Source organism: Perca fluviatilis, chromosome 17, assembly GCF_010015445.1.
Source record: "Perca fluviatilis chromosome 17, GENO_Pfluv_1.0, whole genome shotgun sequence".
In the NCBI taxonomy this organism is placed as follows: domain Eukaryota; kingdom Metazoa; phylum Chordata; class Actinopteri; order Perciformes; family Percidae; genus Perca; species Perca fluviatilis.
This window is the reverse complement of record NC_053128.1, coordinates 11,390,340-11,418,257: the sequence shown is the minus strand read 5'-3', so window position 1 is coordinate 11,418,257 and position 27,918 is coordinate 11,390,340. Positions and strand designations below refer to the sequence as shown.

Genomic DNA, 27,918 nt, shown 5'->3' with positions numbered 1-27,918 from the left:
TCAGTCTAAGTAAGGATGTGTATCAAGAACCGGTACTAGTACCACTATTCCTGGACCAACAGCACTGCTATCGGTTTTTATGCAACGCTGCCGGGTGCCCGCTGGGTCTAAGCATTTGGAAAATGTTTTTGTTTTTTTAACTAAAATGTTAGGCTACACAGCAAGTAGCAAACTCTTTTGAGGAATAACTCAGCACATATGTGTGGATATTATAAGTGAGTAAGCAGCAGAGGGAGAGAAAAAGACTGATATGATAAAATCCTAATGATACCCATGCATAGTTCCAAATAAGTGTCTAAGGAAGCCAGGCCCGTGGGCAAATCTAACGGAAGAGCAGCCATCATTGATGTTATTAATTACACCTGGGCCTCCTTTCCTGCCATTAGGTATCACAAGTTCTGCAGTTAAAAAAAAAGGCCTACGGCACAAACATTGAACTTGAGAGTGATGCTGTCATGTTAAAGCATATTTGTACACTTAAGTTTGTAAAGCATTGACTGGCGCTACTGGGTTTTGAGTTAGAGCCACTGGGACGGTGACACATTTAAAACATTGTAAACATGTCCTCGGACAGATGTTACAAAGTCATGTTTCATCTTTTACAGGTTGCAACAATGGCAACTCCCTGCTTCACTTCACCAAGGTAGGCTATATGATGTCTGTGACAGCATGTTTATTGCTAATATAGCTATGAGGCTGAATATTCTGCTGGCTATTTAATGAGTTGGGGTCTGCTGACTGCTAATTTCTGCTCTTATGCCCAATACCTATATTCATTTGCTAATGTGGGTTTGTCTGCTGCTGCATATTGGGCGGATGTTGGGTTTTAATTCATTTGTCTGCCTTTACTAGATGACATATTCCCTGTATGGAGGTGCTTTGTTAATGGGGAGTGGCCACACACATTTCACGTAACAGCTGGTGTTGGGCTCTGTATATATTGTCTTTTGGACATTTTATCACCACTCTTCTCTCTCCGCTGAGCCGAGCTTGGTGTTTGCTTGCGGGGAGTGATAAGGTCAGAGCCTAGACACCAAAGATCAACTCTGTGCATACTCTGTTGTTGTTTTCTGGTTGTACTCTTTCTACGATTTCATCGTTTTTTGTTTTGTCACAGCTCATTAAATAGTTACTGAAACTAATGCAGAAGAAGGTACACTGCAAAAGCTTTATTTCTGTGGGATAACTTATATTATTATTATTTCAAATCTCCCGGACTTGTTTTGGGTATGGATTGAATTCTCTAGTGCTGGCTATGCAAGGCTGTTTGACTTCAAGTAAATCAGTCACTTGCCATGTCTTAATTAGCTAGTTGATCTTATTTGGAGTTATGTTTATCTAGATAAAAGGGCCATATTTGTTACATGACCTCCAGTATGCTTTGACACCTATTTTAAGCTCTGAAGTTTTGGGGAAATGGCACCTTAAATTTTAGTCTTTTGGATTGCATGGTGGTATATTCTTTTTTTTTCCTATTTATTTTAGGACAAAATATCTCATTTCAAGGTTAACCCTTTTGCTAGCATGAGTTCATTTTTTGCTAACTTTTACATTCCTTTGATAATAATAGTACTTCGGATGGTTTACATCCCATTCAGTTATACAATACAAAACTATACTAGGCCTACTATTACTTTTTGTAGTTCTACTACAAATTCTCGATACAAGCTGAAGCCGATATGCTACACATTTGTTTTGATTCAGTGTGATTAAACCGATGTCAATCACTAATAAACGTCCTAGAATCCTAGAATAAAAATGCTCCTTGTAGCGCCAGAACTTGACTTAGAATCATCATGTTTTTAGGTTTACTTCGGTATCAAATTAATCCAGTGATATTTGTCTTTGTATGCATGGGTTAATTGCAAACATAAATAAACAAGCCCCAAGCTAGGTAACTGACTCTATGGCAACATTATACTGCCTGTTTACGTTCCAAATGTTGTGACTGGGGTTGTTGGAGGGTAGGACGTGCAGTTGTCTTCAATTCAGTCCTAAAATTTGAACAATTCACCGATCCTGTCATGTCATATAACACATTTCACTAGAGGACCTAGGATATTATAGTTTTCCTTTTTTCATTAGTTTTTATTTTGTTTTGACTTTGTGTTTTCAAATTCAGTTTAGTTTTTAAAGCGGGTTTGCTAGTTTAGTTTTTATTACTTTTAGCAGTAGTTTTAGTCTTTTATTTTATTTTTTGTATTATGGGTTATTTGTCAGGGGCAAGATTCAAAAAGGTCAGAAAAAGTATTGTGTGATAATAACTCAACAAAAACATCATACAATTTTAGAACTATGTATTCACAATGTATTCAACAATAACACCAGTACATAAAATGTACATATGAGAACAAATATATAAACAGTCTACACCAGACAAGTGCAAAATGTGTTGTGTTACAGGAAAAAAACCTAAATAGCCAACAGACTAAAGAAGACGTACATCAACAGGTGTTTTGAACTTTGGTTTGAGTAAAGTAAAGCAAACTTTTTGAAGTCCATCGACTCACACAGTTGTGTAGACATCCCAGTATCAATACACATATTAACCCATGCTTCCTCCCGCTTGTGGTATTCCTGCATATTTATTAACCAGCAGCTAACCATCAGATCGCCGGTGAAAGCCCTCCTGTAGTGTTCTCTGTCCTGCTGTTGTCTCCGTCATGCTGCCTGGGCCCGTACCCATACACCCCCGCCCTGCACCGACCCGGGGTTAGCTTCTGTTTCGGGGGCTTTGTGTTCTCCTTTACCTTGTTAAGGTAATCTAGGTTAGCCTCTTTGTGCGCACTTCTCAAATGTACTTTCAAATTCGTGAGATTTTTCCCTTTTAATAAATTGTCCACATATTTTACCACCTTCCACTGCAAGGCACTAATCAAATAGGTCTCTGCCGCTTTCTTCCGACTTTCGGTACCGCCATAATGCCAGGCGAGGGGCATGGACTATGTTGTGTTCAATTTGACATGGAATGTCGGAATTTCTGGGTTTCCAGTTGGAAACTATCTAGGTTTATGGCATTGACTGTATAAAACAGGTCTATGGTCAGAAATGTCAACTCTGAAAGATATAACGTTATTTGTTCTATGGAAGACATTGACAAAGACGAAAACTAAGGACATTTACTAGATAATTTCATTTTAGTTTTGCAAACAGACATTACAGTTTTAGTTACTTGTTACTCGTTTTATTTTTAATTAAGTTAACAACAACGTTTTATCCCCACCTAGTTTTCGTTATTTTGTTAGTTTTTCGTTAACGATTATTACCTTGTAAAGTAGTCAAAGTACTGGTAGTCTGGCTCAACGGATGTACATTGCTGGGATAAAGCCTGACACCCGGTTGTCCCTCCCCTCTCGCTAGCACCGCTATCAGGGCTTAGCGCCACCCAGGACGGTTGTGATGGGTTTAACGAAATCCAAACAAGCCAGATGTTTTTTGTTTTTGTTTTTTTCTCCCTATCCTAGAAAAGATAATCGGTTTAGCCAGACCATCTCCGCAGCGCTGACACAGCGCTGTGGAGAGGGGTATGTCATTGAAAGACTAGAGTACTGGTGATCCTTGGAGATTGTCCTCCCCCGAGAAACACTCGGAGACGTTGTATGTTAAGCAGCATAATACAAGCTATGTTTACATTTATAGTGGCGTTGCCCTCTAGTGGTATTAGTAATTATGACGAGAGCAAAGCAGGAAGTAAGGTGACGGAATGTTAGTTTAAAAGTCAAAGGTGAGGATTTATTTTTATTTATTTTTTTTTTTACTTGTTCAAACCACCATCTTTTTCTAAACTTAACTAAGTAGTTTTGGTGCCTAAACATAACCAAGTAGTTTTTGTGCCTAGACATAACCAAACTGCGACCACTTCACAACGTTAAAGACGTGTTTAACCTTTACATTCAAAACCGCAAACAATATTCTCTGATTTAGATATGAGGTCGTATTTCCGCCACCACTAGGGGCGCTATTTAATGATACCCTCCCGTAGGTCGTATTAGAGGGTTAGGAACAAATTACTTATATTGTCATATGGTTTGGAGGACTTGTTGGAACCTTGATATATTTATGCTTTTAGAATTGTTTTCTGGGCAAGTTCCCAAAATCCCATAGCTTGTCCTAACATTAGTTGCAATTTCTTGATAGAAATTACAGGATTAAACCAGTGGCTGCTGGCTAAGCTGTCTCTTTGTGTTAGTCAGCTTAGCTGCTGCTGCCGAGCTTATACATTCCTCTTAGTTGACGTACCATTACAAAGCTGATATCTGATGACGAATTATTCTTTGAATGCACTTGAAAGATAAGAAGAAAGTGAATTAAGAAACCCAAACGTTGCCTGCATTACTTTGTCCCTGCTAATTAAAAACAATGTACTAGACATTATGCTTGCTTTCCTATTTGGTTTGCTCGTTTGTCTGTACTCTTAAGAGAAAAGAATGAGTCTCACAGTAATGCCTTATGTTAGTAAATCTTCTATTTACCATAAAATATTTTGCAATTACTTTGCTTCCTTTTATAGACCACGCTTCCTTCCAGCTCCTAACTTAGTGGTGCAGAGTAAACTGCACTGTTGCAGCAATAGTTTGGTGAGTTTTCTCTTTATCACATATATAAAAACATACAAAATGCCTTATAGATGATCTATAGCTCTTGAGTATTTAATGATTGTCCTACAAATGCAAAGATATAGATATTTATTGAGAGTTCCCAGAGGCAGAGAGAAGATTAATCGCTGCCATAGCTGACAGCACTAATACTCACAATCACTGACAATATTATAGACAATGGCGCTCGTTTGGCTTATATATGGCACGGGGTTTAAAGTCGATCAAGTGTCTCTTTACTGCCTTTCTCAGCAGTGGTGGTTGTTGTGGACCACAGGAAAAGTGTTATCCGCTCACTCTCCTCAGGTGTTTCCAGGATTTGAAATGCTGACCTTCCAATCACAACTTGACTCTTTCAGCCTCTAGTCTCAAACTGCCTGCAAAATTGTATAACAGGCTGTAATTTCTCCTTCTCAGCTACAGTCTACTACAGTGTTCATATCCCTAAGCGAGTGTTTCACTCTGCCACCACAGCACTCTCATCTTGCCTACAGGGCTGAATCGATGAATCAAGTGAAAGGATGACAGATGAGGAAGGAGAGTGTGTGAGATAGACATCAGAAAAACAGAGAATGAGCGGTTAATCCCCACAGCTCGGTATTATTTCATATCTGCTGCTGGTCAAGGAAACCCAGTCGCTTTTTTTCCTTTTTCAGGCCATGTCGGGACACATGATGATGCAGCTTCAGCTGTGGCTTGTCACTGAAGGTCATTCAGCTAATGCCTTTTATACACATTTGGCCCCTGCCATCAGTACCTCCTTCCACTGTGCCATTTATCTTCCAACCCAACAGATAGCTTCAACATGCTCTGTTCTGCTGCCATTACTAGCCGGAACAATCAAGTGCATAAAAACGGGGACGTACAGCCAAATGTGACGGATATGTAAAGACAAGAATTCTTAGTTGCAGCACCGATCAGCACATAATAGTAACACTGCATTTAACGTGTGCTCATATCTAATGTATAACCAAGAAAGTAATTGTGTACTTCAGTATAGCTAGAGTGAATGTTGGTTTCCCAATTGACCCTATTAAGCTTCTTCTGTCAATTTCCGCGTACTACAACAATTATCATGCCAGCTATTTCCCTTCTTCTAGTTGATATATATTTTCACTCCACCACTAATGATATCAAAACTAAATTTTAGATGGAAAATTGCATTTAATAATGTGATCCACAGGGATGTGAGTCTCACGAGGCACCATCTACTAAAACCTTAACTTGTAGATTGTACAAATGGAACAAGATCTGGAACAGAGCCATTTTATGTTTGGTTTTTTTTCACTTTGAGGTGACACAGCTCAACTTAGTGTGTCGATATTGCTCGTATTCCCACTAAATGACAGAGGGTTAGTCTCAGACCAGCTGGCACTTGCTGCAAATGTTCATCTAAGGAAGCATCATAGCTACATAGGGTATAGCAATGTGTAATGGTTCAAAGGTTTTTGAGGATCATATTTTCCACAGAATTAAACATGCTTTCAGGCAGATTCCGAATTCTAGTGTTCTCTCCAGATTGACTCATCAGCATTATAATAAGTGGTTGGCTGTAGCTTTTGCAGTTGCCAAAAAAGGTGGAGGAATATTTCTGTATGCATTTATTCAAAACAGGATTAACGTATTGTGTAAAATTGCTAAACCTGAAACGGTAATCCACATTGTGGAGGTTTTTTGTGAACAACACATGTTCTTAAAATCTGAGAAACAAGTTGAATGCATTTCCTTCCTTGTAAAACATTTTCAGAGCTTTTTGATATACGTTGGTTTGAAACTGTTTCCATCCATGTTTTAGTAGCTTCTTCTTCCTTGCCTTTGCTGGTACATTGCCGTGTTGTTTACCACCACCTAGTGGAATGGTGTGAAACCATTGGCAGAGATGTGGATCATGGCACAAGCATGTGCACGAAGACAAACAAAATGGTGACCATAAAAAAGGAAATGCAATTAAATGACAATATAAAATTGCTCCATGGCATTTCTAGTGGTACCTCTTTTTTGAAATAAGCTTTATGGATTAATAAAACTAAATATGGCCTTCCTTCTTAGTATCCTTTTGATCATATACTGCATATTTCAGCAGTGTATTTATATAAATGTACAGTATTGGTTATTGCATTTCATATAAAATAAGTTCACCGGCCCACCACTTTGGTCCTGACTGAAATATCTAAAAACCTGTGAAATCTGTTGAATTTCCATAAACTTTTGTACGGACAGTCATGGTGTCCAGAGGATGACTCTGTGTGACATTAGTGATCTCCTGATTCTGTTAAAATGAGATTGCCATGAAATTTGAAGGAAATATTCAAGGAGTTCAAATCCTATCCAAAATCCATCTGTGATCCTTTTTTAATTTTTGCTAGCATCAAAATGTCTGCTTAATCAGTGATATAGGTCATCTACTTGATGGCTGTTTATCAGACACTGTTTCTATGGTCCCATGTGCACACACACACACACACACACACACACACACACACACACACACACACACACACACACACACACACACACACACACACACACACACAAACACACACAGAGAGAGAGAGAGAGAAACTGTAGTATGCTGACACTAGCATTTTAGCTCAAAGCACTGCTGTGCATGGCTACGGTCTCATAGTCTTGTTTGCGTATACTCTTGTAATTCACAAATTACTGTACAATCGTAAATGATCAAATGAATACTTCTTGCACAAATTTAATTAATGCATAGCAGTGGAATACAGGTCATTGTTCTTATAATATATTTCAGTGATTTTTGGATAAATTTGTCATTTTGCGATCGTATGTATGTATGTATGTATGCATGCCATATTCTGATAAATCCCCAGTGAACGTTGATGTTTGCTTACCTCGGTTGCTGCTGTTCCAGGTAAAAGGCTGCTCCACCCCAGCCCCTGCCTGCTGTGTACACCTTGGGTAGTGTTTATTTCTACTTTATACCCATGGGGGGGTGGGGATGTTGCTATGCATTTCATGCTGATGTGCTTTATTGCCGCAGCAGGGAGCATCCCCAAGAATAGACTTGCACTGTCAAGTCAAACTATATTGCGTTTTATTTGCTGTGTGACGTTAATGCTCTTGACAGAACTCAGGTTGGTTTGTGCGAATAGTGTGTTAATGTCTGCAACTATGCCAATCCCAGAGGGTGACATTTTTTGTAAGTTTAGAAACAAAACAAAAATAAAGACCTACTCCTAAATGGAATAGAAAACCTCTCCCAGGGCTGCAATCTAACTCCTCCTGAGAAAATTTGTTTTGGCATTTATTACTTGTGTAGTGTGTGTGTGTGTAGTGTGTGTGTGTGTGTGTGTGTGTGTGTGTGTGTGTGTGTGTGTGTGTGTGTGTGTGTGTGTGTGTGTGTGTGTGTGTGTGTGTGTGTGTGTGTGTGTGTTTTATTAATAGAGAGCATTCTAAATAGTATGAGTCACTACACAAAATAATGCGGAAATAAGAGATGGAATGAAATAAAGACGCACGCAAAAATGAAGCCCTTTGCAGGAGGCAGACCTGACCCAGAAAGAGCAAGTGGATCAGTAGAAAAGATGGCACTGATTGTGTCCTGAGAAACACAAGGTAACTGCAGCTACATGCAGACTGTCGGTCTTTGTCTGATGTCCTTCACATTTCCAGCAAAGGCTCCATGTCGTCTGTAAACTCAACCGAACCAATCATTCTGTTCCGCCTGTTCCTTCACCATATTAACCATCTCCAATGCACGCCTAGCACTTACAATATCAAATGGCACGGATCGCCCCCTGCACCAACCCTAAACATTATTTCAATGTGGTCGAAAAGAGCTCGCTTCAACAGGAGTTGGGTTTCTTCTACAATAGCAGCCTTAACTCGCTGACACGGTTTGAATAAAAGAACGTGAAGATTGTTTGTGGATCTGTATGTTGCTGTGTGTACAGTATATAATGGATGTGTCCTATTGACTGGATACAAAATGGCGTCCATTCGGTTCAATGGAGTTGCTCGCCTGGCGCATCGGCCAAAAAAGTTTCTAAGCTTCCAGGTTTACGTCTGTGATATGCGGCCCACTGAATATGCTCCGTAGTGTTTCCCACTCGGCCCATAGACCTTATATTGTGGTGACGTCACAGGTTTTGAAATCGCTTTTCTCGGCTAGAGAGGTTTTTCAAATCATATACAGTCATAACAGACCTTGTTTGCAGTTCAAGGTTCCCTGGCAGCAGTTTTACAGGCATCTCTTTTACAATGGTGACATATGGGGGAAATCCCTTCTGGGCCGCAGGGGGATTTTTCGTTGCGATACCGCGAATATCGGTAAGGATGCCTCCTATATGGGGCGCCTCCCATTGGAGTTGGTCTTCCAGGCTTGTCCAGCTGGGTGGGAGGAGACTCTGGAGTAGACCCATGGTCCATTCATCCCTCCTGGAAATATCAGGGACCCCGCCCGTGATTACGTTGTTTTTCCGACTGCCAGTGTTCATGTGCTTCACTGTCTATGGTCGGGATGCGTGTTCTTCGGTTATATTGGCCAAACGCATTTCATCTGTTGGATGAAAATGCCACAAACTGTCGAGCGTAGCCTAGAGCATCGGGCGTGTGAAAACATTGAGGCCACAATAACAAAGGACACCCCAAAGCTCTTCAACTACGCATTACTTTCCTCACTACAGTTTGTACAAGAGCTCAAAACATAGGCCTACTTGACTTGAATTGGCTTACTTGTTACTGGCAATAGCACACAACTTTTATAACTAATTCAAGTTACTCTGTTGAAACCAATGGATGACTACAACCTAAATCGATAGCACATTGTGGACGTTGGCAAAATATATTGCATGCATGTGTGAATTTTCTATATTTAGGAAAAGTTTCTCACCCTTCAACACATTTTAACGATCGTCGGCCATGTTTCTGTTCGTCAGTTGTCAACGTGTCACCAACTGGGAAACCTTGTTGGCAAAATCTAGCCCCAGTTTCCCACCTCTGATTCCCATATGAAGTGACATGAATGATGACGTTTTCACTGGGAAAATGTTTTTCTGATGCCCATGAACGCACGGCCAGAACACGCTGGAGGAATTACACATCTCATCTGGCCTGGGAACGCCTTGGGAAACCCCAGGAGAAGCTAGGGTGAGGGACATCTGGGCTACCTTACTTGAGCTGTTGCCACTTCTACCTGAACCTGGATCAAGTGGATGACGATGGATGGATGGATGGATGGATGGATGGATATTTATGTTGCTATGTGTATATATGTAGGTTTCTGTGTACTGGCTGTGAACAGAAATATATATTCCTTTATGACAATAAATCTAAGCAAATGCATGTAATCATCATTGTCTTTCTTTAATGTAATACATGTGCACTTTTTGCACCAGCTCTTTAGAAACCATTGTAGTTTGCTGCCGTATATGATGGCGTCGGAGATTAAACACAGACTGGGAGAGGGGGGCAACAGTCTGGGTTACATTGTCTGTACACGTGCAACAGACATGTTTATCCCCTTTTTGTATCACTTAACGGCTATTTAACAGCAAGTGAAGGGGGATTTCAACAGATCTCTTATTCTGTGTTCACCGGATTACTCGGCACAGGCAGAAAGAAAAAATGTCTTCACACTCAAAAGGTACTTTTCAGCTTAACGCCTTCCTGTAAAAGTTTGAACCCATCCTTTTGGTGAAGGTCTGATGTTGAATGTGTTGTGTGGGAACACTGCAGCTTTTTCTTGCGTGGGTGTAAGTTTTGTCAAATTAATGGTTTCCTCCATCACACTGCGGCATATAAACATCCTCATACTTGGCTTAACTGACTAGTACAATTTTACTTTCTACGGTTTCATTCAAATTATAGTTTTGATTTATTGAGTACCCAGTTCAGAGGAAACGGTATTAAAAAAAAAATTCTGTCACACTACATATTGTATGTATCCAGCATACTCATGTCCACCCCTTATTATTTAATTTATTATTTGTGTTTATACCACCACTAGACATACAGTATGTGCATGACTCTGCACTTTACTGCTTTTTTGCACTTCTGGTTAGCTTAGCTTAACTGCATTTTGTTGTCAGTGCCTGTACTCTGTGCAATGAAAATGTTAAATCAAATTTGATTAAGGGGAAGAGGCTTTTTGAATGTATCTATTAGATTAGACAAAACCTTTTCCAGCAGAAACAGTAAACTGACAACCTAATACTTCATTGAATGTGTCATACATTGTTGAGAAACGTCCTTCAATGTCTTTCTCTACTACATCAGTTAAAGTAAACAATAAATGCAATTCATTGAACTAATACAGGGTATTTTGCAGCAACTTTGGGACATGAATTGGCAAGAACCTCTTGATACAATACAATAAATTGCCAAGGGTGAGGAGTCCATGTGTTGCTGTTGCAAAAGGAGACTTTAGGTGGAGTTTGTGCTTATTGTTAAAACTTATCCTCTATGGTCACTTTAACTTTCCATCTTGAATTTTCACAAAGTGACTGTATTTTATCTTGCTGTCTTGCATGCTCATCATCCTCTGGGTGCCATCTGTATTAAATTGAATGGCAATCCATCTAGTAGCTATTAGGGGTGTGTGTGTGTGTGTGTGTGTGTGTGTGTGTGTGTGCGCATTTCTTTAAACCAGTCACAATCGTCTTTTTCTAATCACCAGAGAAAAGTCGCGGTGCCGCTGCAAAATAGGCCTCGGAATTAACTTGTTGGGGTGGAAAGTGTACGTTTTTTAAAAGTTGTTTTAGTCTTGCAACAGAAAACTCAGATTGGACAGATAGTCTAGCTAGCTGTCTGGATTTACCATGCAGAGATCTGAGAAAAGGTTAACCATAGTCCTCATATCGATCAGAGTTTAAAATGCCAACACAAAGGAAGCCAAAGGCAATGGATATCCGGCCTAAATGAGTGAAATCCGGCAGATTTTCTGGCAGCAACGGAGCAATCCCGGAAGTGGAATGTCAAGGATATAGACTATGATAGAAGAGACAGTCTGCAAGGGAAGGGGTCAGGGTATGGATGAGTCAAGAAAATATCTGACTTGTTTTCAATTTCTACAATCAATGTTTGTTTGTTTTTAAGCATGACCACATTTATTCCATAACCTTAACCACCTTGTAGCTATGATAAACCTGAAAGTACCATAACTTACTTACTAACTTACTTATTAGTGACTGCGCCTTTGAAGTGGTTGCTCCAACATTGTCTTACATTCTGTGGTCTCAGTTAATGCTTTTAAAAAACAGCTGAAGACTCTTTTTTTTTTTTTCTCATGGTTGTAATTTTATGTTTTTGAGTATTTTTAATTTGTATTTCCATTGTTATTTTACTTCTTTCTTGCTTGCTTATTCACTGTCTTATTTTAACAATTTTATCATGTGAAGCACTTTAACCCAAACCATGATCTTTCCCTAAACCTAACAAAGTAATTTTTTTTCTGCTAAGCCAAACCTTAAGCATTTTATTGTCACATCACAAAATTGACTTACTGTTCAACAGTAGGTTGTATTGGTTTTGGAAGACAAATCTTTCATCCTGGTGATGGCGCAACATCACAAAACTTGTGTATTGTTCCTAGTACTGAATATTAAGTGGTGCAACCGCCCAGAGGAGAACCCATAACTTCTACAACTCATTCCAAACTTCTCAGCAATGACAAGAACACTGTCATGTTCACTGTCACTATCATTTTCCGATTAAGACGTTGGATATTCCGGTATTATTCGGGTTTTAGAGGCATTTTTTGGACATGTATACAGCGCATTCGGAATAATTTTTTAGATGTATATTTTGGGGCATTTTTGCCTGACTTAGTTTTAAAGAGCAACAAAGTCCGCATTGGGAAGGATGGGTCAAACAAACACAGGACGTATACCCATGAGACCGCTGTTTGAGTCCCGTGTGAAAACAAAAGTCCACGTTGACTTATTTTAACTTGCATATGTAATTTAAGTCACCTAACAAACATACTAATTTGATCCCAAATCATGATTTTTTTTTATTTGTTTTTATTTGTTTTTCCTAAATTCAACAGAAGTTTTGTTGCCTTATCCCAGTGTTAGTCATTGCGAGGCTCGCAAGCCTCCTGTGGCTAGCCAATTTTTAATTTAGGGCTCGCGTGGCAGTAAATAATACGGTGATATGATTATGCAGTCATTACAGATATTTCATAAAAACAAGCAGAGCTAGAACATAACCCTAAGTCTGCTCTAATACAAATACTTTTTATTTAATAAATACCTAAAACAGTGGCATTACAAGATGGAAATATTGACTAGAAAAGATTTTTAAACTTGCTCTGCCATCCATCCATAACACTGATTTACTGCAGAGTTGCCAGTTTTGGCGAACGCCAAATGTGTTCTTGGATGGTTAAATGTTGGATGGCTAATGTAGGAAAAAAATACATATTGTATGTATAGGGATGACAGATTATAGCACATGCTATTTATGACTGGATGTAACTTTTGATACTTTGCGGTAAAAGTGTCACTCCTGTTATTGTCTTCAGTGTGGCTCTCATTAAACAAATGGTGAAGACCACTGCCCTAACAAAGTAGTTCCGTTTCACAGCGTTGACCAAGTGTTTAAAAGCTGCGACCGCTTCACATTAACCACGGTCACATATGTTGCTTTAGGAGTCATTAGCTGACGACCTGTGCTGTCTTTTAGGTGTGAGGACGTGTTGGAAGTTTCTACATTTGAGCACCATCAGCCAATGAAAAAATGACTTTTCTGAAGTGACCTCACATCACTGAGTAAAGACGGAGTTCACTTTGACCTTGGTGTTATCCAGCACACTACGCCCCCATGTAAGAAAAATCAAAGCTTTGGTTGTTTATGTGAACTAGCCATCAGATTCATTAGATAAATTCACTCTGCTATGCTTGAATATCCTCGCCAATTTGTTTATAATGTTAGAGTTCACGGTGCGTCTCTCAAAGTTGTTAGCTGCCTGGTGGAAGCGATACCACCTGCTGTGGTGAAGATGTTTTATAGTGTGAACTTTCCAGGAGGTATGCTAATCTGCCCTTGCATCCTGCCCACGTGCAGCAGGAAATGGCTCCCCTCTGTAATGAGTACGCAATACTGTAAACAACTAGGCTGGAACATTCAAACACAAGAGACACATTTATGCAAACTGAAAAATGACTAGCTATTATGTTTCAATTTCCACATAATCCATACAGTATCATGATCTTCTGTGTAAAGTCTTTGATTTTAAAAATAGGGTTCATGATTAGTCGTCTCACTGAAATACTTGAGAGTACTTCAAAGTGGTGTCAACATCAAATTTTTCAGTTTTCAAATATGTCTGTTTTTGTGGGGCTGTAAAAAAAAAAAAAAAAAAAAAAAAAACATGAAAAAAAGTGACTGATGTTCTATTGAGTTTGTTTGCCTTAGATTTGTCTGACTCCATCTAATGTGTCCTGTTGCATTTCTTTCTGTCCTCATGCACACACACCCCTCCATCACTTCAGATCTGGCTGCCAGTCAGCCCTTCTGATTTCAAAGGCTCCAGAGCATGAAACCAAGGCTCTGAACATGGGCCAGATTTTCATTCTCTGATCTTCCCTTCTCACTTCCCTCTATTACAGTAAGCCTCGCAGTTGTTCTTATTTCCTGATAGCCAGAGTGGCAGACAGGCAAAGCTTCCTTTACAACAGTAAATATAATTTGGTTAGGGAAAGATCATGGCTTGGGTTAAAGCTATAGTGTGTAGTTTCTGCCGCCCCCATGAGGAATTCTAAGTAATGACAACAAAACTGTTGACGCGTCCACACGATACAAGCCTTCCATGACCGCGACCACGAGCCCCTGGTGAATTATGTCAGGGGTGATGGTTGGGATTGTGTTCCAAGACCCTGACAACAAAGGCTTTACATTGTGTTTTGTTGTGTGTTATTAGTCAAGATGAAATGCATATCAAAAAGGCAGTCTGCTTTATTGTATTAAATATACTTTATTTCTAACGTTTAAAAACATATATTTTTATATAAACAATAACAACAAATTAACATTTCATGTTCAAAAAGGAAGAAGCAATATGCTTGTCCTAGCCATATTCTAATCTATACTAATCTAATCAATCAAGGATTAGTTTTTCATGCACACCAATATACCACATTATTCTGAATAGGACAAGATGCTGAATTTGATACAGGTCATGTAAATAGAATATTCCAGTTCGATATCCCGAAAAAGGCCGTTTTTAAGACGTGGGATATTCCAGTGTTATTTGGGTTTTAGAGGCATTCTTTGGACATGTATACAGCGCATTAGGAATTTGCGTCTCAATCAGGGTTTTTACCGCAGTTTACGGCCTCTTGCCTGTTTACGGCTTATGGTCAGCTCTGTGCGTTGCTATGGTTGATGTACGCAAACCAACCAGCCAGCAGTTTGAGGCTGCAGACCCTATAAGGAGAAACACAGCTACTTTTAAACATTATCAAAGAATTGGATATCGCCGACCTTTTCAAGAAGCTGGTTGAAGGAATGAGAGAGGGAGGCTGTGTTCCCACAATCCACCACCGCTGTGTTGTTTTTTATTTTTATTTCTTTCCCGGCTACATGTAAACTGGCTATCACTAGCCATGTAAACGGCTTAGTCGGAATATAGTCTTTTTCAGAATAAGGGCAAAAACCCAAATATTACTTGCATGTAAACGTAGTCCGTGACCTAAAAGTCACCATCCCCACAACCAAACAACAATTTTTTTCTCTTTATACATAATAAACATCACTACCCAAGAGTGTGAAAAAGAAAAGTCCTGGTGAGTCCTGTGACACCTCCATTCTTTTTGAAAATTGGTGCCTGCTATTTTGCTTATCAGTTGTTACTCTGGGGAGCATGAAAACGGGGGGGGGGGGTTGGAAACAGACAGCCGGAGAGGCGTCACGGCACTATCTTCCTGTGTTCTGCCACGAGCGAGACCCGCACTATCATGGCAAGGTTCATCTTTCAGTGCACTGAGTGAGCTAACCTGCAGAAGGAAGATAAAGAAAAATGGGTTTAGTTTCTTCCATCTGAGAAAGTCTGCTTGTTAGAGCGGTATCCATTCCAGTTTCCCTGGGACCTTTGATCTGGGATTACACAGGAAGATCTAAAATGAGAGCTCTACGTTTGGCCTGGGAGAGCTCATGATGGAGCAGCCCGAGGTGGTCATGGCCTCTGAAGTGAAAACTGCTGCTGAGTCTGCTGTGAAGCAAGCTTGCACGCTCCTAAGTGGATTATTACATGATTGCCAATTTTCATCAGAAGAGAACAAGAATAGAAGTAAAAGGGCTTGATCCAAATTGCTTGGAGCAACAACCAATCCAAGAAGAGACTCTGTTATTAATTTTACCTGAAATCAACTGGATGAAACATTGTTCATTTGGTTCTTTAGACCAGAATATCTTTAACACAAGACTTTCCCCCTATATTGTTGCTCCCTGTGGCAGTGTTTCGTGGACCGCAATGTGGAAGCCTGCCGTTTTTATTTGAATTAGCTGTTACAAATCCCTGTGAGTGTTTTGAGCGTCTCCTTCACAAGATTTCAAATATAAATTCATAGGAATGTCCAAAGCTTATCCAAAAGTTTGGGATTTGGCCCAATCCAGGTATTTTTTTTTTTTAATGGATTGATATTGGTCATGTAAAGCCTGCTCCATTGCCAAACATTACCATCATTGCGCAAACCTAACCCCAATTCCCCCGAATCAGTGAGTATGTTTACACGCACATCAATATTCCACTGTTATTCCGAATATGACAATATCTATCTATCTATCTATCTATCTATCTATCTATCTATCTATCTATCTATCTATCTATCTATCTAATTTTCCGATTAAGACGTTGGATATTCCGTTATTATTCGGGTTTTAGAGGCATTCTTTGGACATGTATACAGCGCATTCGGAATATGCGTCTCAATCATGTTTTTTACCGCGGTTTATGGCTTCTTGCCTGTTTACGGTTTACGGTCAGCGCTGTGCGTTACTATGGTTGATGTAAACAAACCAACCAGCCAACGGTTTGCAGGGCTGCAGAACTGATAAGGAGAAACACAGCAACTTTTAAACATTATCAAAGACTTTGATTTCAACAGGTTTTTGGTTATGCTCAAACATCGCTACGCCAACCTTTTCAAGAAGCTGGTTGAAGGAATGAGAGAGGGAGGCTGTGTTCACACGGTCCAACAAGTCCACCACCACTGGTAAACTTTGAAAAGAATTCTGTTTTGCACCACTACATGTAAACAGGAATAATTGTGTAATACTCCCTTTCACTAGCCATGTAAACCGCTTAGTCGGAATATCGTCTCTTTCAGAATTAGGGAAACAAACTGAATATTATGTGCATGTAAACGTAGTCAGTGATGCGGACAAAGCCACTTTGGGTAAAAGGAAAATAAATACTTAGAAATGGTGCTGTTGGCTTCAAAACTGCCTTTGGACTTCAGTGTTTTATTTAATAGTGGAGATGATGATAGATTGTCTCAACTTGTCCTAAGATTTCCTTGGCTATTATAAATAATATCATGAAAATCCATGGAATGTTTTATTTCCAGCAGCACAGATGCTGTGCAGAAGTCCTGGCGAGCTGGGCAGGGTTGATGCTGGGCACGCAAAGCGCAGGACTATGACTTTGACCCCGGAAATTGGGAGTTTGTCCCGAGTCCACTTGTGGTTCGCTTTAGACTAGCCCTTGTGTTGTCTGTACATCGACCAGGCACTTGTTGTCTTCCTGGGTAAAAACTGACCCAGTCTGTTTTGCCTGTTTATAAAGCACTACATATAAACTATGAACCAATTCTGTTACATAGTCTTAGCCAATTTTATTCCAACCTATTGCCACTAGTTTTATACTTCTTTTTGGAATTGATGGTCAATAAACCCCATTTATATGAAATTATATTTTGTGTGCTGGGAAGCACAGTAATGCACCATTGACCAGGGAAGACCACAAATGCTATCAAATTGAATAAACACCCACAGTTCAAGCGATCATTAATTTTCCTTTCAAAGAGCATTTTAGTAGGGAACCATCCATGTTATTTTTGGTTAAGGTTGCTGAAAGAAATTCATACTTTTTATATAGAAATGCTAAATGGGTCAAATTTGACTGGGAGACAACATGAGGGCTAATAAAACTACATGGTTAGGGAAAGATTGTGGCTTTGGGAAATAATAAAAAAAATATTAAACATGAGTGCTAAATATGCTAAAGAGAAAGCAATGTAGAGAAAGCACATGAAATACAGTGTATTACACTGCCAGTTCTATATTTTGCAGAAATGTTTAGTATGAACGTTTTGCGACTTTGCAGATGCGTTCATTAAAAATGTTTTCTCATTATGTCACTTTAAAGAAAGTAATTTGTTGCTCATCAGTATTCCTGTCAAATGCATTCAGATTCTCAGATGAGAGATGAATTCAACTCAGTTCCATCTACTGTTTGACTTCTATTCCATTTTCAAAGTTTCAGTTGTGTTGAAAATGAGTCAGCAGACAGGACAGCCAGAGCAACCTGGTGTGGAAGACGGAGCATGTTGCCATTCCTCAGTATGAGCGAGCCTACCCCAAGAGAGCGGTTGTCTGCAGACAAGGGGGTGGATAGGGGAAGTCAGGCTGTGTTTTGTAAATGGGCTAAAACCACAAGAAATTTGGAGTTTTACTAACAGCAACCCTTTAATACTAAAGCAATTCTTTTTCAAAATAATATGCCTCATTGCTTAACAATGGGGTAGCATAATAATGCTTCAAAAGACTATATTCCCACTACAAAGTACATACATTAATTCAATTGGTACCCTTCTCTCTCTCTCTCTCTCTCTCTCTCTCTTTCCCTCCCCCTTGCACTACTCTCTGCGGATTCATGTTGTGATCTTAACATTATAAATGGGTTCTCTGGCAGCGCTTAGATTAGATTTGTTTCTATGAGATTCATTCCTGCCCTAACTCTGGTCTCGGTGCTCATGTGGCTTGTTTTCTTGATGAATGCCCCCTGCCCTGTCAACAGTCATTTGCAAGATCTCTTCTCATAAACTCGTCCACAGAGGGAGGCCAAAATCCTCCCTACTGAAGCCATACTGCATTCCGTATGTAAGCCTCCAACCTTTACTAAGGTCAGCCAGCCATCCACAAACAAAATATTTTATTTATTTTATTTATTTTTTTATTCGAAAGAAAAAGGGGACAATACATATTAATGAACATTTTCACAAATGTAAATATGCCAGATTATAGCCTTAGGCTAATTTCCATCTGCAGACCCCCTGGCAGGTTGGTGTTACACACAAATTAATAAATAAAGAGACACTATATGCAGACTATATACAAAGAGACAAAGACAAGAACAGTAATCACATCATGTTACAACAAACAATAACAAGATTGGACAACAAGGGACATATAGAAAACAGGAAAGCCTCGACTATAGTGAACAAACCACAAACTGTCCTGATATTACACTGATCCATATTACACCATTCTATGTTGCACTGACCCACATTGCACTGACCCCTATAGCACAACCCATGTTATACTGACACTTATTGCACAACCCATATTGCACTAATAATTGTGTCCCTTTTTATAATACACTAACTCTGTTTTAAGTCTGATATATAATGATTAACTAAACATGATCACATGTTTGTATGTCCCTCAACCACACTTTTAAATGACTCCTAAAGATAGAAAGATTTGTGCTTTCCCTCGCTGAGAGTGGAATGCTATTCCAGAAACTCACTCCCTGATATGACAGGACGTTCTGTGAAAAGGCGGTCCGCCTAAATGCCAATTCACAATCACCTTTCATAGTGGCTCTAGTCACTCGAGACCCAGCAACACTGTTAGACTTTTGTTTTATAAAGTCGCTCAATGGTGGAGGCGCCAGACCATGTATAACCTTGTAGATTAGGCAGGCTGATTTAAATAATTTGAAATTAACAAAATTTAAAAACTTATATTTATCTAAAATTTTACAATGGTGATATGACGAAGTTTTTTTTGTCTAATATTTTCAAAGTTTATTTTCAAATATACATGTATGTATACTAAATAATTATAATACAATCCGAGATTAAAAAAACAAACAAAAAAACATTGTATCATGGGACAGCTGGCATGTAGCTTCAAGGGTTTCTGTTTAAGAGTGGGTGATTGGGTTATGATTGATATGTTTGCTCTTTTCCTAGGGGAGCAGAAAGAAGACTATTTAATGCCTATTGCTTCATATTGAGTGAAGTATTGATTGTCCAGGCCTCCATCTTGCCTTTGTCACACACCCTTAGGCCTGACAACTCCCAGGGCTTGAATAAGATGTCATTATTTCTCCGTCAGCGGGGGTCATTTTCAAATCTGATGGTAGCATTTGGTCTGGTTTGTTCAGAGCTGAACTGTGGCGCTTAAAGGATAAAACTGCTATTATTTTGTCTTTTTTTTAATAATTATTATTAAAAAAAAATCCCCTGAAGAGACCAAATCCAACACGAATTTATCGTGCTAACAAGTTACTGGTTGTTTAACCACAGCGTGATAGCTTCTGTGGCACAGAACTGCACTGTTATCCAAAAGCTATTAAAAAGACATTAGAGAGCCATTCTGTTGCATTGGGTGACATAGGCTTTTGTCAGGATGAACATAGCCTGTGTAGTTTAACCTGAAACATCTGTGATTGCAGTTTTGCTTTCTACAGGGCAGCTCCATGGAAGAAGTCACTGAGGATGCTCGGGGGGGAGAGCTCTGTGTTTACATAGCTGAAAGAAGGGAAAAAATAGTGTGTAATTGTTTTGTTATGTGTGGAGCATTTAAGAACACAGAGGGAGACTTTGATTATGGCTCTGATCCAACAGTAAAGTTTCTAGGCTATCTTAAGTGGGACTAATTTGCAATGCATTTTGGGTACATTAACTATTTTCTTTTTTTTTCTTTTTTAAACTAGCTAGAGCTACAGCCCCAAGCGGTTAAGACTGGGGAGAATAAATCCAAATGGCTAATGTTGTCTTTCTAATGTGTTTAGTATTACAGACTACAGCTATGTTCAAGACAAAAAAAGTCAGGCCCGAGCCCGACCCTACATAAGCCTTTTATAGTTTCGGTTCAAGTCCGACCTGAACCCACAGCAGCAGTTTTGGGTTAAATGGTTAAAAATCCTAATTTCCACTGATATATCTTAATATTAACAATTGAATTACAAGCCAAAGTCGACTAAAGCCTTTTCACTGTGGTAACAGATATTTGTGACACTAGATCTGACATGTGCCTTCTTGAATGTTCAGCACAGCTAGCCATGTAGAGGTTGTATAATAGTTTTCCTCATTAATGAAAGGCTTGAGTCAACATGTGTGCGAATCTGACCCGATACAGGCCCGGGGAAATAATGAGGAATTGCAGCCCGGCTCAAACCCAGTCGGGTCAAATCGGGTATCGGGAAAGCTCTATTACAGACGCACATCTTAGTTCAGTGGCTAACTTTCATATCTATCCTTCATATATCCATACTCACAGCAAAACCAACAATGGCCTAAAGTCAGACTTTGATGTTTAAATAGGACTGTTTCACATCACAAGCACTGGTGTAACTAATAACATTGAGTGTTCTATTTAAGTGCCCCAGTCAGCCATGACAGTGTGACAGTGAGCGAGCAGGCACAATACCAGGACCTTTAAACTGAAGCAACTAAGTGGAATTCAGCCATTATTCTTTTTTTTTTATTATTTACACCTGTGCTTTTTCTACTGTGACATCTCAACATATCTTCTGCGGGAAAAAAAAGCCCTAAGTAAAACACATAATCAGGCTTAAATTTGACCTCTTTAAGTTTGCACACCGCTGTTTAATTCATTATATTAAATAAATGGGTCTGTTTTTGCACTGGACTCTGGGCTATTTAAATTGACTCCAGCTTCAAGCTCCTAACCTTTGATAACAAGTGAAGAAAAAGCAGGAAGAACAAATTGTTTTCAAGGGGACACTAAGACATTCTCTCAAAACTCTCTTCTCCCTGACAACAATGTTGGCAAATACAAAATGAGGCATGTTTTTTTTTTTTTTCTCTTGACAGTTGTGAGCAGGTGTGAATAATTGTCAGGAGCAACACAGCTTTTAGCTCTAAAAGGGGTAATGTCTGTTTTGAATGGTTTGACTCGCTTTAAGAAGGTCTAAGAGCAGAACTATGGCTGGCTTAACTATTCAAGTATCAAGTAAGATTTGAGATTACTGGTGCAACAAACTTAGGACAGTTATGAGCAAGGACAAAGGAAGGAACATGTGAAATGAAGGGAGAAAAGGAGTGTGTGTGTGTGTGTGTGTGTGTGTGTGTGTGTGTGTGTGTGTGTGTGTGTGTGTGTGTGTGTGTGTGTGTGTGTGTGTGTGTGTGTGTGTGTGTGTGTGTGTGTGTGTGGGGGGGTGCGCCAAAAGTTTGGGTACACCTTCCCATTCAATGTGTATTGTATCCCATTTTTTATTTTCATGACTATTTACATTGTAGATTCTCACTGAAGGCATCAAAACTATGAATGAACACATATAGAATTATGTACTTAACAAAAAAGTGTGAAATAACTGAAAACATGTCTTATATTTTAGATTCTTCAAAGTAGCCACCCTTTGCTTTTTTGATAACTCTGCAAACCCTTGGTGTTCTCTCAATGAGCTTTCGAGGTAGTCACCTGAAATGGTTTTCACTTCACAGGTGTGCTTTGTCAGGGTTAATTAGTGGAATTTTTTCCCTTATTAATAAAAAAAGCAAAGGGTGGCTACTTTGGAGAATCTAAAATATAAGACATGTTTTCAGTTATTTCACACTTTTTTGTTAAGTACATAATTCCATATGTGTTCATTCATAGTTTTGATGCCTTCAGTGAGAATCTATATTTACATTATAGAGTCATGAAAATAAAAAGGAAACTCATTGAATGAGAAGGTGTGTCCAAACTTTTGGCCTGTACTGTATATAAATATAAACCATGGCAACTATCAGACAATGTCATTACATCTTGCTCAAACAGAAATCCAATGTACACACAAAGGCAATTCTATGGTCTGTCTGCTTCAATGTTCCCCTAAGATATAAATAATTCAAACGTCAAGGTGAAAAAATGGCATCTTTGATGAACCAAGCGGGGGTAAAATGATGGCCTGTTTCAGTGGGCTGAAAGATTAGCATGTGTTTGTGGCCACAGACGTGTGATTCAATCAGACTCACAGACCATAACGCATCTTTAAGATGACAATGTGCTTTAATTTTAGCGGAACAATGGAGTGTGAGGTAACCTGATGTGAGGCTGTGCTGGTAAAAATGATTGGTATTGACACAAGAAGAAGTTGCATACGGCAATCTGTCAGTGACTGACAGCTTTTATTGAAGCTGCATTGCTGTTACGATGGTCAACACTTGTCATAACAGGAGGCACATTAAAGGAGGCACAAATGTGAGAAGACTCCTCCTTCTCAACGTATCTGTAACAGCACAGTTTTTTGTACTCCACTGTGCTAATGAGTTGGTTACATTACTGCTGTGTGTAGGTCCAAGCGTTTGATCTTAAATCTTTACTCCTAGCTTCAAGAACAGGAAACAAGCATTGATCAGTATCAGATTGTCCAATCCCAATGACATTGCACTGGTGTGTGTGTGTGTGTGTGTGTGTGTGTGTGTGTGTGTGTGTGTGTGTGTGTGTGTGTGTGTGTGTGTGTGTGTGTGTGTGTGTGTGTGTAAAGCAAGTAATTTATCACCTTAGCAAGTTAAAAGGCAGTCACGAGAGATTTGAAGTACAGTCAAGGTGATGTGTTAATTTATTATTATTATATAATGTGTAAATATGAATGACGTTTTTCACCCGATCGCGACAATATGTAGGTACATGTATCTCTTGCTATAAAGCACCAAAGAGGAAGTTACTAATCAACTTGGACACATTTAAATGTACTGTTTAAACTGTTAATACCTCTGGACAATGCATGACAACTATGTCCTCTAGTCATGTGCCCGTCTTGTTGGAAAGTTGCTAGTCTATATCCACAACGTTCCACTTCCGGGATTGCTCCGGTGCTGCCGGAAATTCTGCTGGATCACGCTTTTTTCACCCGGATGTCCGTTACCTTCTGCTTTCTTTGTGTTGGCATTTTAAACTATGGTGGATTCATGAGGACTATGGTTAACTGCTTCTCAGATCTCTGTAGGGTAAATCCAGACAGCTAGCTAGACTATCTGTCCAATCGGAGTTTTCTCTCGCATGACTAACTACTTTTAACGTACACATGTTCCACCAAAACAAGTTCCTTCACAAGGCTATTTTGCAGTGGCACCATTGCTCTGTCCGGCGCTTAGTGCTGCCCATGATGATTGTGATTGGTTTAAAGAAATGCCAATAGACCAGAGCACGTTTTCCTCCCATTCCACTCCGATGCCCTGCTGTGTCCGGCTGCATCCTGCTACGTCCTGCCGCGTTGTGCCGCGTACACCCACGCTCTGCTGTGCCCGGCTGCATCCGGTAATGCTCTGCTGTGCCCTGCTACGTGAACTACTACAACTACCATTGTCGTCACTGTTCCATTATCTTTATTATGACTATTATTTGCCACTGTTCATCACACCCCCAACCGGCCCCGTCAGACACCGCCTACCAAGAGTCTGGGTCTGCCGAGGTTTCTTTCTAGAAGGGAGTTTTTCCTCACCACTGTCGCAACAGCCACTGCTAATGCTTGCTCTTGGGGGAATTACTGGAATTGTTGGGGCTTTGTAAATTATAGTGTGGTCTAGACCTACTCTTTGTGTAAAGTGTCTCGAGATAACTCTTGTTATGATTTGAAACTATAAATAAAATTTAATTAAATCCCGGAATGCTGTGTGGGCTAGCCAGACCCTCCTCCGCATGGCTGTGGACGAAGGTCTCGCAAAACAAGACTAGAAAGTTGCTAAACCTTTCTGTTGGCTAATACTTCAATACCCATATTGTCACAGCATAACCACACTCTGGGGAAAAAGTGATATTATCGTTATGTGTCTAGGGCTTCCAGAGTTTGGTTCACTCGAGCATATGAAACTATCGAAAGTAATCACTAGCCCGCCAAAGTAAGGATGAAAGGCCTATCTTTGCCCTCCCCACAGGCGCCGCTTACTCCCTCTTCCACTAGCTCAGTCATTGGTCCAGCGTCGACACTCCGTTTGAAAGTTCATGTGTAGACATTTAAGCTTTTGTAAACTCTGACACAGGTAAGCCACAACCACCTGAGCCTGGCGGTAGGCCAAAACAGCCAATAGGAAAGTCTGTGCCGTGATGATATACACTGCATTGCTTGTTATGAAAGAAAATGTTTGCATCAAAAATGATTGAATGACAACATTTAGTCATTCAATTTCATTCTGTAAAACTGGACGGATGAATCAAAAACTGACTGAAATAGGTCAATTGTATGGCTGTGGTTAGACGGACAATATTACTGCATCAAACGATACCAACAGTGTGTGCACAACAAGGGTGCTGACAGGATTGTCCATTAAGTTTTACTACATATTAATGCAACATGATCTACAATCTCACTGTGCTGGCCAATCTCTTATGTGCAAATGTACATTCCAGTTCCAATACCACTTCCAATGATGGTATTATGAATAGTGCAGCATTGTACTACGGAAGTGTAATGTTTACCTTGCAACTGTAAAGCTGCCAATCCTAATATCCTATATACTCAACTTTATTTATGTAGAACCTTTCATACAAACATGAAGCCCAAAATTATTCACATACTGTTGCAAAATTGAAACAACGGAGACAAAAAGTACAAATTAAAATCAACAATCAAATGTTAGAAAGCATAATAAATAATAAGGTCAATAGAATGAGATGGGGGGGGGAAACATTACGCATGATTAGGATTATTAGGGATAAATTAAGGTTAAAACATTACTCCAGATGAAAAGACAGATTAAAATGATAATATCCTTTTTAAAATTACAGAGAGAGCTTGCTAGTCTAATATCCAGAGCAATGAGTTCCACAGTTTATGGGCATAAAAACAAAGCACTCTCACCAGTACTTTTAAGGGACACATAAGGAACATCTAAAAAAATAAAAATAAAAAAGCGTGGAGGACCTTAGTGATCTGGCTGGAACATGAAATGAAAGAAACTCTCTGATGAAGGGAGGAGCAAAGAAAACAAATAAAACTTTAAAATCAGTTCTAAAATTCCAGTATTTTATTCATTAACCACAGTACAGTTGTTGTCTGATACATCTTTAAACATGTTTTATTCAAACTGGCCATCCTGGATTCAGTATTTTTTTATTTTTTTCTCTCCACCTGTACCAACATGGAATACAGCACCCACACAGCCCCATGTGCTCTGAACGAACCTAAGAGATATTGACAAAGGTAATTTTCTCCACTCCAGCAATCTCGGCTCTTCGTTGCCTCTCCCGATTGTATTTCAGACACTCGTGTTGCTGTTTGTGTCAGTGAAGACTTGCCATCAGAACAGCACAGGATTGCGCTACTGCCTCAAAGTATCTTTATTAGTTAGCTCAAGTAAGAAGTGAGACAAGGGAGGTCACCCATCATCATGAAAGCAGGACCAGACCAAGATGGTAACACTGTTCTGAAACCCTTAGAGAGTGATGAAAGCAAGGTCTAATGTGGTAGCCGTGTCCATAGGCCAAAGCCATCTGGCAGCCAGAGAGTGATAGGTTTGCGAAGGCAATCATACATCACTTTTCACCTGTATCAAACCAATTGGCTGGCCTTCTATGGACAGCTGCTCCCTTGCACGGTGTTTGACACATTGATGGATAATGGATAGACACGGCCTCCATATGGTAGATACGGAGCCAATTTGGACCATATAATCCTAAATCCTTTTTCAGCCCTGACCAAATGACTTGGAGAGCATGTCACATACACGGGATAATCCATGCACAGACTAGTGAGAAGAAAGTAGCCAACATAATCCTTCAAATCCAGTCTGCGCTGAATTTCCTGTAACTATGACAGACCCAACTGTGAAGTGGGCTATGTATTAATCTTTTGGTTGGTTTTTTTTTTTTTTTTTTTTTTTTTTTTTTTTTTTTTTTTTTTTTTTTTTTTTTTTTATAATTATTTTACAATGCTAAATTTACTGTTTATGTACATGGAGTCTGGTGGGTTTAGCAAACGCAATTTGGCGGATGTTTAAAAAAAGGAGCTTACTCTTTAACAGAAAGGTCAGCCTCCTTAGAAATCCTTTCCATAATGTTGTCAGACACTTGGAATATTAATCTGAGCCTGTCGGTGTCAAAATGAGCACTTTTGCGAAGGTAAATACAAGCTGGACAATTGCCTTATAAACTTACATTGTAGCTTGTTTCGCCGCTGCCGACTGCAGCGATCTCGCTTAATACTGGACCAAATTTCAAAGATTGTTGTTCCCATCAGTCACTTAGACACAAAAACATGTGAAAATAGGGTCCAGGTTGAAGGAAAAAAAAAACGGTAGTTCCCCTTTAAGTGAGTTTGTCTAAATTGGGTGGTCTCCCTTGACCTTTGTCGGTTTCATACATTATGAAGTAAAGAGAGCCATGCAATATTTAACCACTTCTGTGAGTTTAGCTACAAATGATCATCTTGATTCTCAGAAGAACCTTTGATTGGAGGGACTTAAGTTGATTTAATTTGCCTAATGAGCAAAAATCCTCCCCCGAACTGGTACCACATTCATTATGTCATAATGCACGTACACAGAAAAAAATGGCCATAATTGTTTGCCCTTTCAGAGAAGTGTTTTTCTGTTTAGTGTAGATGACGCAAAGTGGATGTCCTAAACGGAAATGAATTATTGCAGAATGCTTACTGTGATGTGTGTGTGCTATGAGTGTTGTGTCACTAAGGTGGGCTGTTTCTATTAACCCTTATCTGCGCCATAAACAGGTCAACTCTCGGGGGAGGTGATTATTCTCTTGCCTGGTTAATGGTCCTTACTGACAGCACTTAATGAAAATGAATGAGCAAACTTTAGGACGATGTGCACACAAACATGAAGGCTACACCCTTCATCGATGTGCATTTTACTAGCATTCCTGCAAAAAAATGTGCATCCTGAGGATCCATTTCCGGCTCTCTAATTCTTCCTGTGAGGTTTTCTCTGTTTTTGTATTTCAGTTGTGTCCATAGTGATGAACATGGGCCATGGCGCTACCTCTGTTTAGGAGCCGCCTCTGTTTAATGTGCGAGAATAGAATGTAAGGACATTTAATACACTTCATTAGGTTTCCATTATATTTTGCTTTGGGTGATCGGCTGAAATGAGCGATCAGATTTGTCTATTTCTGTCAGTGATGTACAGACAACAAGATGACATGATTAAGGGGTCATTTGGTT

At 39.5% G+C, this 27,918-nt stretch overlaps 1 protein-coding gene across 1 annotated transcript in view; it reads left to right on the top strand.

Moving 5' to 3' along the window:
* The first annotated feature begins 605 nt into the window (after window positions 1–605).
* The window catches only part of rxraa (retinoid X receptor, alpha a), a 233,791-nt gene continuing 206,478 nt past the window's right edge, over window positions 606–27,918 (top strand). Inside the window, exon 1 of the mRNA XM_039778996.1 lies at window positions 606–643. The gene's annotated coding sequence lies outside the window, so the exon portion shown is untranslated. The remainder of the gene's footprint in view (window positions 644–27,918) is intronic.